The sequence below is a fragment of the Danio rerio genome, chromosome 5 (genome assembly GCF_049306965.1).
Source record: "Danio rerio strain Tuebingen ecotype United States chromosome 5, GRCz12tu, whole genome shotgun sequence".
In the NCBI taxonomy this organism is placed as follows: Eukaryota; Metazoa; Chordata; class Actinopteri; order Cypriniformes; family Danionidae; genus Danio; species Danio rerio.
The window spans coordinates 33,228,106-33,239,963 of NC_133180.1; the positions used below are offsets into that span (position 1 = coordinate 33,228,106).

The window sequence follows — 11,858 nt, forward strand, 5'->3', positions numbered from 1 at the left end:
TGCTAAGTTTTCACTTAAACCAACACTGCAAAAATGCTTTTCTTATACTTAGTAGCTTTCTTTTCTTTCTGTTTGTCATACAAATATCTACAAATTCTTAAATCAAGAAGCATTTTCTAGATGAGCTCAAAATATTGTCTTGTTTTCCGAAATAAGTAATAAAGTTAAGTGACTTTTTCCTTAACACAAGCAAAATAATATGCAAATAGGGTAAGCAAAATATTTCAAACTGAAGATTTGCTTACCCCATTCAATTATTCATTTTTCTTCAGCTTAGTTTCTTATTTATCAGGGGTCACCACAGCGGAATGAACCACCAAGTATTCCGCCATATGTTTTTACGCAGCGATGCCCTTCCAGCAGCAACCCAACACTCTCATTTACACAGTTCATTCAATTCACCCATAGTGCATGTCTTTGGAATGTGGCGGAACTGAAGCACCGGAGGAGACCCACGCCAACATGTGGAGAACATGCAAACTCCACATAGAAATGCCAACTGGTCTAGCCAGGACTCGAACTAGTAACCTTCTTGCTGTGGGGCAACAGTGCTAACCACTGAGCTACTGTTTCAAAATATCACTTTGTGAGTCGTTCTTTTAAAGAGATTGTCTCGGTTGTTGTGGCTACTAAAACATATTAACACGAACAGAAATGATCCGATTCAAATGCAAATTATTTTGAATTATTTTGGCTCCTAAACTAGAAACAAGTGAAAAAATCAAAGTAAGAAAAGCGTTTTTTTTTTTTGCAGTGCAATTGCCAAATAATGTGTATTATAGGCATAGTTTAAACAAAAAGGATATTTCTGAAATCATTTACTCATCCTTTGCTATTTCAAAACAGATTTTACTTTCATTATTTTAATGAACACAAAAGAAGATATTTTGAAAAGGCTGGAAACCTATAACCATAGAAAAGAGTTTGCATGTTCTCCCCATTTGTGTGCGTTTTTTTCTGGGTGGAAGTTCACCGCATCGGCTGTGTAAAACATGTGCCAGCATTATTCCGCTGAGTTATTATCCTAGTATGGAAGCAAATGGTTACGTTTTCAGCTTTCTTCTACTTTTCCAAAGGTTTGAAACCACTTAAGAGTGAGTTAATAGTGAGTAAAGTTTCATTTAGGTGAACTATAGTGAACTATAAAATGTTAACTAAATAAAAAAGCAAAGAGAGAAACGCTGCTCTCAAGTAAATCATTTCAGTTGTAATAACTTACAATTTATAGGCAATTAATATCTTTCATTTATGTAAATAAATATGTCTGCTTAAAATAATTAAGAAGGTTGTATGCTATAAAGAATGCAAACATTTTTATAAATGTTTTATTGAATGAAAAACTATTGAAGATGTTTTTGTGTCTTTATGGGAAATATTGTCATAGCCGTTGAATTTGTGTCTATATTACCGGTTCAAACCTAAAATCAGTCATTAAAACAATTTCTCTACCTGGATCAGCAAATGTGCAATGGACTAAGCCAGGATGTCCTGATTAAACAGGGTCAAGCTGCACTTTTTCTGTTATCCTGGCGTTCTTAATTCTAATTTTGTGCAATACCCCTTAAGTCCCATATAATACATCCACGATAAGACATAGTAAATATAACTTTATAAATTGTAATGTACACAATCTAGACATTTGCTTAGTATTCGATAATAACAATGAAATATAAATAAGCTGAATAAATAGTTTGGGCATTTTAGAGAAAAGGGTAATTAATTCATTACAATTTATCCAAATATGTTACCATACCATAGATTTAATCAACAAAAAATGTATTTTGTCTACTTAAACTTCTCTAAAACCAATTCTATGCCAGATGATTGACAAGCTGTATATATTTTTTGTCACACAGAACAGCTACTGCAGTCCATTTGCTTTCTTTATCCATCTAACAGAAATTTTTACACACATGAATAACTTATATGATAATACAACTTTAAAATGCCTGTCTACAATGAAACAAAGGTGGCAAATTAAAAGATTAAAGGGGTTTGTATCGTTACATGTATAAAACAAGATGAATTATGTCCAAGTTAGTAAGGTTAGCCATTGTTTACGTACCCAATCAGAAGAAACATGGACCATTTTTCCAGGCTGAGCAACAGCATCGACACAAGCACCATATCTGTGGAAAATAAGGGGTGAGAAAAAGTTCACAACTTACATAGTCAGACTTCAGACAAGAAATGACTCTCTGACCTACATGTAAAGCAACAAAACTGTTTATTTCACATTACATGGCTTTTAGAAGTTGGTTTATCTGAAATGGATTACATCACAATGAACCAGACTGGGAGAAAAAAATAAACTTCATGAACATTCAAAAAAGGAAATTGTGGATTGTGGAACTGTGCAAAGCCAGCCAATCAAAAGGGAACTGCTGAATTCAGACAGCATTCTTTTGTGCATTATCAATTTGAAAGTAGAGTGAATGGTATAAAGCTCACCTCTTTTATCAGCTGAGCTGTAGATTCGCTACATTTCCTAAAAACATCTAGTCTCATAAAATATTGAAAATAATACTTTTGTTGGCGAGGCAGTGGCGCAGTAGGTAGTGCTGTCACCTCACAGGAGGAAGGTTGCTGGTTCGAACCTCAGCTCAGTTGGCGTTTCTGTGTGGAGTTAGCATGTTCTCCCTGCCTTCGCGTGGGTTTCCTCCGGGTGCTCTGGTTTCCCCCACAGTGCAAAGACATGCGGTACAGGTGAATTGGGAAGGCTAAATTGTCTGTAGTGTATGAGTGTGTGTGTGAATGTGTGTGTGGATGTTTCCCAGGGATGGGTTGCGGCTGGAAGGGCATCCGCTGTTTTGTTCAGCAATAATGCATCAAATTGTTCAGAAGTTAATTTTACAATATTACAGGTCTTCTATTTCAACTTTGTCAAAAATTCTTTAAAAATGTTTCCTTGAAAATATTAAAGGTATAGTTCACCCAAAAATTCTTTCATTCATGCAATAATTTTTTTTCGGCTTAGTCCCATTATTAATCAATGGTCGCCACCAGCGGAATGAACCGTCAACTTATCCAGCATATGTTTTTTTTTGCGCAGCGGATCAGCTCAAGCTTCAATCCATCACTGGGAAATACCCATACACTCTCATTCACACACATACTGTACACTGCGGCCAATTTTAGCTTACCCAATTTACCTGTACTACAGGTCTTTGTACTTGTGGTAGAAACCGGAGCACCCAGAGGAAACCCACTCTAACACAGGGAGAACATGCAAACTCCACACAGAAATGCCAACTGACCCAGCCGAGGCTCGAACCAGCGACTTTCTTGCTGTGAGGCGACAGCACTACCTACTGTGCCACCACGTCGCCTCACCCAAAAATACTAATTTTCCACCTCCATTTGTCATCACAATACAAATTTAGATATTTAAAAGGAAATTACTAGAAACTATATTGAGATATTTAAAGTCAAGGAGGGAAAATGAATCAAAACATTGTCTAAACATTCTGTTTGACAAGACTTCAGTGGTTCAATTGTAATCATACAAAACTCCAAAACACATTTGTGTCCCAAAAACACCGAAAAAAAATCTCTATCTCTATCTCTAAATCTCTATTTTCCACATCAGGTCAGGTTTAACAGTTACTTTGGGTGGAAGAGAAGACATTGGTGAACAAAGTTGTTTTTACAGTTTTCTTGTCTTGGAGCTTTGTATGATTTCAGTTGAACCACTTTTCACATGGTCTGTTTTGACCAGGTTTTTGTTAATTTTCTGGATGTTAAAAATCTCAGGACATTTGCTTTGGGGATGAGGGAGCTCTCGGATTTCATCTTAAATATTTTTATTTGGGTTCTTAAGATTAATGAAAGTTTTAGAAGGTTGGGACAACATGAGGCTCAGCCCCACGCGTTCATTATGCTTATTCAATTCTGGACAATCCTAGAATGATCATTCTTAGAACATCAAAATCGATTGTAGTTGGTAGATCTTTCTCATATCTGGCACCTAAACTCTGGAACAGCCTTACTAGCCCAGTTCAGAAGGCAGACACACTCTGTCAGTTTAAATTTAGACTAAAGACACATCTCTTTGCACTTACATACACATAAAACACAAATGCTTTGGAAATCTAAATCCTCAAAAGGATTGTTAGGCTGCACGAATAAAGGCAACATGTGCCAGGAACACTTCCCAAAAAGACATTATAATTTGAACGGCATCTATTCTTATGTTAGTCTGTTACTCCTTATCCTGAGGTCTCCATAATCTTGGACCTGGCCCGTATCCTGAGCAGATGCTGTGGTGGCCATGGAGGCGTGAGACTGATTCCTGAAAAACCAGTGACAGACGAGTCTCCACATTGATCCCTCGGGCCAGTCTGAACACTCGCTGGTGACTTACTCACACCTTCACAACTGAGGTTCAGCCTTTGGCACCTAGACTGCAGCTTTGCACAAGTTTGGCCAGAGAAGATCTGGTTGTGTCCAACTGAGCCTATTTTTTCTCAAGATTTTCCCTTTTGTCAATTGGTGAAGTTTGATCCTTATCAGCATTGCCACTGCTGGTGAACAAACCTTTCAAGCAGCACAACTCTTTCTAACAGCAACTAAAAGAGTTCCTGTTTCTTCAGAAACAAACCAGCATATAAAAATGATTCCAGAAAGAAAGTGTGACACCAAGAACTGGAATAATGACTGCCAAAAGTCTAGCTTTAAAACAAACATGTTTTTCAAATTGATCAATACTTCACAACTTTATTGTTTCTTTGTCAAATCAAAGCATTTGTGAACAACACAGTCCTTTTAAAATATACATCTTTTGGTCAACAGTGTATCAAACATGACTAACAGTTGTATTAAAATGATGCTATATATTTGTAAGCAAGACCGTTAGAGAATCCACTATTTAAGTACATCTGAAAATGTGTCAGCTTCATTACTGTACGTTTGCTTGTTTTTTTTTTTTCTATCTGATCATTTTCATTAGTATGTTATCTATTATTATTGCCACACAGGTCAAAGGTGAACCAATGTTTAATTCTATATTTCAGAAAGCCAGAACCTGAACATTTCTCAGTCCTTCACTATCTCCTTCCCTCTTTTCCCTCTTGGTTGCACTGTGTACTCGCTCTTCTCCTTCTTTCTCTGGAACGTTCCACCCTCCCTCCCTCTCTCTCTCTCTCTCTTTCTGTCTCCTCTACATTCACTCCTCTTCCTCTCCTCTGTTTTCTCCAGGGTCATTGCAATTACTCCTTTCTCCTTCACTCTCTCTGTCTGTTTTACTCTTTCTTTTTTATTCTCCCATCATATGTTTGCGAACACGAGTCTCTCCACCTTTCACCTCCCCTACTCTAGTTTATTTTTTTTATCTGTTCTCATCTCATTTCTACTCACCTTGTCTCATTTACCCTTGTAATTTCTATTCTAGTCTCTTTTCTTTGCTTGTCTCATCTTATTTCTTTTCTCTTCTCTTGACTTAAACTACTATAATTCTCACTTTTCGCTCTCTCCTACTTTCCTCCAATTATTTAGCCTGTTCTCGGTCCCTCGTTTCATCCGTTCTCTCTCTCTCTCTCTCTGGTGCGGGGAGGAGAGCGCTGCTGCAGGACTGCAGGGCTCAGCAAAGCCACATTTCTATTTTCTGCCACTTCCTCTTCCTCTTCCAACCGTTTCTATGGTTACAGCAGGAGCCCACAGAGGCCGCTCCCTCCTCAGTCATGGAAGAGGAGCCAGGGTTATCACTCTCTGTTCTCTACAATTCTGTTGCTTTTTCTCTTTCACTCCGGTCTCTCATTCGCTCTGTATTTGTATCATTCTGTTTCTGTTTCTGTATCTCTTCTCTGGTTAAGTTGCACTCGTTTGCTGTCCATGTCCTTCGTGACTCCCCTCTCTCACTCTTCTGAACGTCCTCTATCTGTTATACAGTAGTTTCTCACATCCATTTCATCGATCTGACATTTCGTCGGGTATTCACGTTCACTAATATTTCTCCATTTCTTGACATTTTTATTTATTTTTCATAAATCAATGCTACTGCTCACTCTTTACGCAAGCCTGTGTTTTATACAAATATTTAACCAATGAAAAGTATTTTATAAGAGCATGTGACTAAATTTCGTAACTCCATTGGATCCTGAAACTGTTGGCAAAACCTCATAGCTCCTTCTTGCCTGCATTTTAAATAAAGTGCTGCAGTGTGTACCGTCTCTGCTTGTTTTCTACAACTGGTTAATTTTTCTTTATTCAAAAACATTTAAGTACTCTGACAGAGTGTCTAAGTCTATCATTTGCTGATTTCATCCTTATAACATGAGATTTTGGTATTCAGGAACAGGGAAAAAGTTAGGACCCACATAGCTACAACACACTTTATAACCGATGTTCCAATCAATTGGCCATCGAACAGTTTAAGCTGATAATTATATTCAATGACACCATTAGTAGTAATTAATATTTGTCTGGTATTATGAAACAATCGCAAGTTAATCACATAACGATCAAGGACATACAGTGCTCAGCATATATAAGTACATCCCTCACAAATCTCTTTTAAAATAATATTTTGAATAGGAAGCTATAAAATATTACATTGGTGCATGCATATACATTAGATTAGTGAGTACTGAAGCCAAATCTGGAGCTTACCTAACAAAATAATTTACGATGACGGTCCAAAAACTAGTACACCCAAATTAACATGTTATAGAAAAATATTAAAATCCAAATTTTATAAAAGAAGAAAAATCAAGAGAAGCACAAAAATTAAAAACATAGTTACATTTTTGTAGGTTGTATTTTTTTTTCAACATTTTGCATGAATTTAATTGTATTATCTTGTATCTGAATACAAATATTCATTTTCAAAATGGGGTGTACTCAGTTATGCTGAGCACTGTATGTTAGCACCACAGATATATCATGACCAGAGGAACTATTTTATCATCTTGAGGAACATTGAAAAAAAGCAATTTACTATAGAAAACTGAACCAAAAACTGCAGATAGAGATATATTTGCCAAAGGATACCACAAACCTGGCCCTTAAGAACAAGCCAGTGCAAAAATGCAGCAAGAAAGCTATAAATTCAGCCATGAAGATAATGAACTTTAACAGCATTGATAACCAGCCACTTTCAGTTACAGAAAATACTGGATTTAAACACTTTATAGTCCCTTCAAGGCAATTCATTTCACTCTGCGGTCATCTTCGGCATAAATTTCATTTCTAAATGTCTGAATAAAACAAAATCTGCATATTTTCAGGGTTTCTGAGGATGCGCACTCTAAATGAACGAGATCACAACACCAACCTCATTTATGGCCGTTCTACACATTATCATCCTATGGATAATGCTTTTGTCTGGCTGCGCTGCTTATCTGAGGTAATTCCCAACTTGGTCTTGATGGCGAATCTCCTCCAAAAACGAAAGCGACTGTTTGTTTACAAGTTTGTGGCCGTTTAAGTAATTGATGTCATGTGATGTGCGTTTGACAGGACGTACTGTACCTCACGTTCGTTTCATACAGACTACAAAACCAGAAAACTTTTGCTTTGAAGTGCACTTGGTTCTTTTAAAAGTACAGATTTCAAGCTTTATGTGGATATATTTATTTACTTATGTCTGTGAAGCAAGTATTCGCTGAGATTCCAGTGCATTTGCTGACCACCAAACTTTCATAAAAGCACACGTCTGGTCTGAGCTTTCCCCCCTTAGAATCACCAGTCTATATCAATCAATGATTGGCTCCTGTACTAGCAGACAGGGCTTCAATCACCATTTTAACTGTTACACTTTTCCCTATTCAAGATTACACGAGTGACACGTCTTGAGTGTTCTATAGGCTTTGTTTAAACACAGAATGCAAATACTTCACAAAAGTAGTTCTAACAAAGCCTGCTTCAATGTGGCAACACGTTTAACCACGTATGTTTGGAGCTCTCTGTCCCTGATGTCCATGTTAAGTCTGACAGTGCAGTGGATAACTGCAAACTTTGAAAGGAGGCAAGTGATTTTCCACAAGAGTTTCCTATGATCCACACTGCAGAAGCTTTGGTTGACACCTAAAGACAAGTTGTAGGCTTGAAGAATAACAAAGAAGAAGGTGCATGTCAGACTACGTGATAATTCTCTAAAATATACATTGTTACTATAAATAATATAACCAATACAATCAATATCTGTGGCATTGTTTTGCCGGAAAATAGAAGTTAACAGTGGCAGAGAGTTTACTTACATGTAAGTTAAGTTTCAAGGCTGGGATCAGAATGGCAGTAGTCGTTATCGTCTGGATAATGTCTCATTCATACTAGCAGCGACTTTGTTGCCTGTTGCTCTGGGTGGCGACCTGCTGCAAACGCAGGTCTGTGTATGTATATGCAGCATGAATACAACCAACCTCTAAGTGAGCTGAAAGAGGATCACATGAGCTCTACTGGTGCTTCTATTGACTGTCGCTCAAGAAAGTCGCCCTTTATTTGCTTTAAGTTGAAGGATTCTCAACTTTGTCGCATCGTTTGACACTAGGGATGTAACGGTATCAGAATTTCATGGTACGGTAATACCTCGGTATGAATGGCACGGTACGGTATTTATTGAATCATTTACAGGAAAAACAAAACTAATGAAAATACCTCAAAAAAGTGCCAAAAGTGTCAATAACATACCAATTAGCCATCTATCTGTAAGCTTTGAAACAGGAACTTCAATTTTTCAATTTTAATAACAAAAAATTAACCAAAAAAACATGTAAAAAAATAAAGTTTCAATTTAGTATTGTTTAAAACTCATCACATTCAACATTTAATCACTCACTCACTCACTTAGATAGAGATGGGTTTTAAGGAAAATTATCATATAACTATAATCTGGTAAAAGCTGGTATTTCTGGGCATGTACAATGTCCCCTGAAACAGAAAAAAAACCCTCTCATTTGGGACTGAGGTTTCTGGGACAGAGATATGACTTGGCCCAGGTTGACAGCAGTGGGTAACGTTGTGCATTGTCTTTTCCCCACTTGAGAGGACAAGCCATGAGTGGTAAAAGTCAATGTCTGCATCAATCTGAACAGTGTGCTGTGTTTCTGCAGTCCCCATGACTGTTTTAGTCGTATTGCCCAACTTGCGACACACCCTCCGTCCCGCTTTACAGTACGCACGCGTCAACACAGCTGATCAGAACGCGCACGACAACACCGCTATTCAGTGCGCGCGCGGCGACATCAACAACACCCCCAACCCCCTCTTTTTAGGGAGAAACCGAAATGCTACCACACATCCGATATAAAACCCGCTTTAGGTTCGATCATTTCCAGCTCTTTTTCATCCCCGCTACTAGCCATAGATATATGGCTACTAGCAGCACACTCCATTTCTGCATTACTGGATCTGTAGCGACAAAAGACCGCAAAGGGTGATGGCCACGCCTGGGCTGATGGGAATTGTAGTTTCTGCTACCTCCCGTTCGCTTCATTCGACTGAGCAAATTTTCTCAGAAGACCTATAGTTTTACCGAGTCATGCGACTACGATAGTATTGAAAAAAATTGCTATTGCGGTATGACGGTATATACAATACCGTTACATCCCTATTTGACACGCCCACTTGGTCACCAAAGGTTGCTGTCGCTCGAGTAGATGGAGGTCGCCGGAAGTTGCTCGCTCTCTGTAGAAATGAACAGCTTGTTGCTGCAAGTCACTTGTAGTGTGAATGAGGCTTAGATCTTGATAGAAGCCTCCCTAATATATCCATAATGTAAACTAACTGCATTCAGTGCGGCCACTGAAATGCCAGACAAATTGCAATTTCTGCTCAAAAACTATCAGTTGATTTTGGTGTAATGTTGATAAAATAATGAGACATGCAATGTCTAATTTTTTTCATTTAAGCTTTCTATTTACAACAATGACATCCAGTATTACGCTATCATCAGAACAGAACAACAGAAGTCAAAGTAACCTCCATTTTTTTGTTTCTGTCAGCTGTTTGGGGGCCAGCATACATAGGAAAGATGCTTCTTCAAGGGCGAGAAGGAAAAACATGACCTCTATTCAGCGAGGGAGACAGACCAAACCAACCACCTGCTGAGTTACACTCACAAACATGGAGCATGGTGACATTTCTTGGCGATGACAAGGAGAGGCAACCGACACCGCTTGCAATGGATTTCAACAGGCATGATGTTCATTCTAAAACGGGGCCCCGTGCAACACGCCGCATGAGTCACCGGGCGAAGGTCAATGACAATGAGAAGGCAGCAAATTCTTCTTCATCTTTACGCCCATTAACATGCATAAACATTTCTTCATATCTGCTCTTCAGGGTCTCCTGCTCAATAGCGCCAGCTCCCTTAAGTAGTTCTATTTGAGTCTGATTGTAAGAGTCTGCGTGGTTTCTTTCTTCAGAGTGTGCTGTTATACTTCATGTACTTCATTACTTGGTACTTCATTCTGTGGTGGCAGGTACTCAAGGTAGATCTCTTCACTAACCGACAAGGTCCCTAAACAATGTAGCACTCACGACTGCTGGATCTTGCATTGATCTAAAAACTAAAAGCAGACAGTTTTAAAACCTTAGACAAGAGTTTTAATGGATAGTTATGATACTGCTGCCCATAAAAATGTTGAGTTTTTTTCAAGGATATCTTCGAGAAGCACTTGTTCAATAGGTTATGTTTTTCAAGACAAATAAATCAACTGTTTATGTTGTTAATCCACAACAAGGTGCATATTTCCTCTCACAAATTCACAGAAATAATCCTTAATCAAAGGTCCATCAGTCAACTTGAACGAACCCGTTTGGTTTACAGCTGCTCATTTAAATATTAAGCATGACATTGCAAATCAAAGGCCATGCGACAAAGCTCACAGGGAGGTAGGGTCGAATCACTGGCTGCCCATTCACTCCACAGTTGCAAGTTTTTCAAGCACTGACAGTCATACTGTGTCACTTGGAGGCTTAATGATGTCACAAAAGACCCCACGTCAGTTGCTGATTTGTTGATGGTTTATGTTGTACTTATTACTTCATACAAGTTCACAAAGTATGAAAAACTCTATTATGTTTTCCCATTTCACAAAAACAATTTTTTTGTGGATTTTAAGTAAACAATGACAGAATTTAAATCTTTTTTTATGTGAACCATTCATGTTAATTATTATTTTTCAACACCTGAGTTTGGGTATATTGCATAATTAAAGTGAATTGAATTAGATTGGTTTCCCAGAGATGGGTTGCGGCTGGAAGGGCATCTGCTGCGTAAAAACTAGCTGGATAAGTTGGTGGTTCATTTCGCTGTGGCGACCCTGGATTAATAAAGGGACTAAGCTGACAAGAAAATGAATGAATGAATGAATTAGATTAGATTGTGAACCATAATCAAATACACACACACACATTAATTATACTATTTAGAAATGGTGGGCAGTTTTGGTATTGATTCCGCTGAATATATGATGATGGTGTTAAGATTACATTTGCCATTCTTTTTGCAGAACCAAAGAATCTGTACTATGTTAGACAATGTGTAACAGTGCATTACTTTATAATAACTTTATCATATACAAAAATAGAGATGATGGAAAAATTCTGTCAATGGAAGTGAAAGAGTTTAAAGGGCACCTATGATGTAAATCATCTTTTGTAAGCTGTTTGGACAGAAGTGTGTGCAGGTATAGTGGGGTGATATAAAGACAAAAAGTCTCTTTTTTTTAACTCTTTTTTTTTTCATTTTCATTGAAAAAACCTTCATACATTACATACAGTACTGCCTGAGTTCTTACAAAGAAATATACCATCAAAATTCTTTTGGTATTACTTACAGTGAATTTAACTTACTACAAAAAGGAACGCAAAACCCTACCACCCACCCCACCCATTTAACATTGATCAAAATATTTGTG

General features: G+C 37.8%; 1 long non-coding RNA gene across 1 annotated transcript; it reads right to left on the minus strand.

Annotated features, from left to right (window-relative positions):
• Window positions 1–6,179: 6,179 nt before the first annotated feature.
• Window positions 6,180–8,611, minus strand: LOC141385835 (uncharacterized). Its single transcript, XR_012406916.1, has 3 exons — window positions 8,546–8,611; window positions 8,196–8,430; window positions 6,180–8,040 (listed from the first exon to the last, which is right to left on the minus strand). It is a non-coding gene; the product is annotated as an uncharacterized lncRNA (long non-coding RNA).
• Between the last annotated feature and the right edge of the window lie 3,247 nt (window positions 8,612–11,858).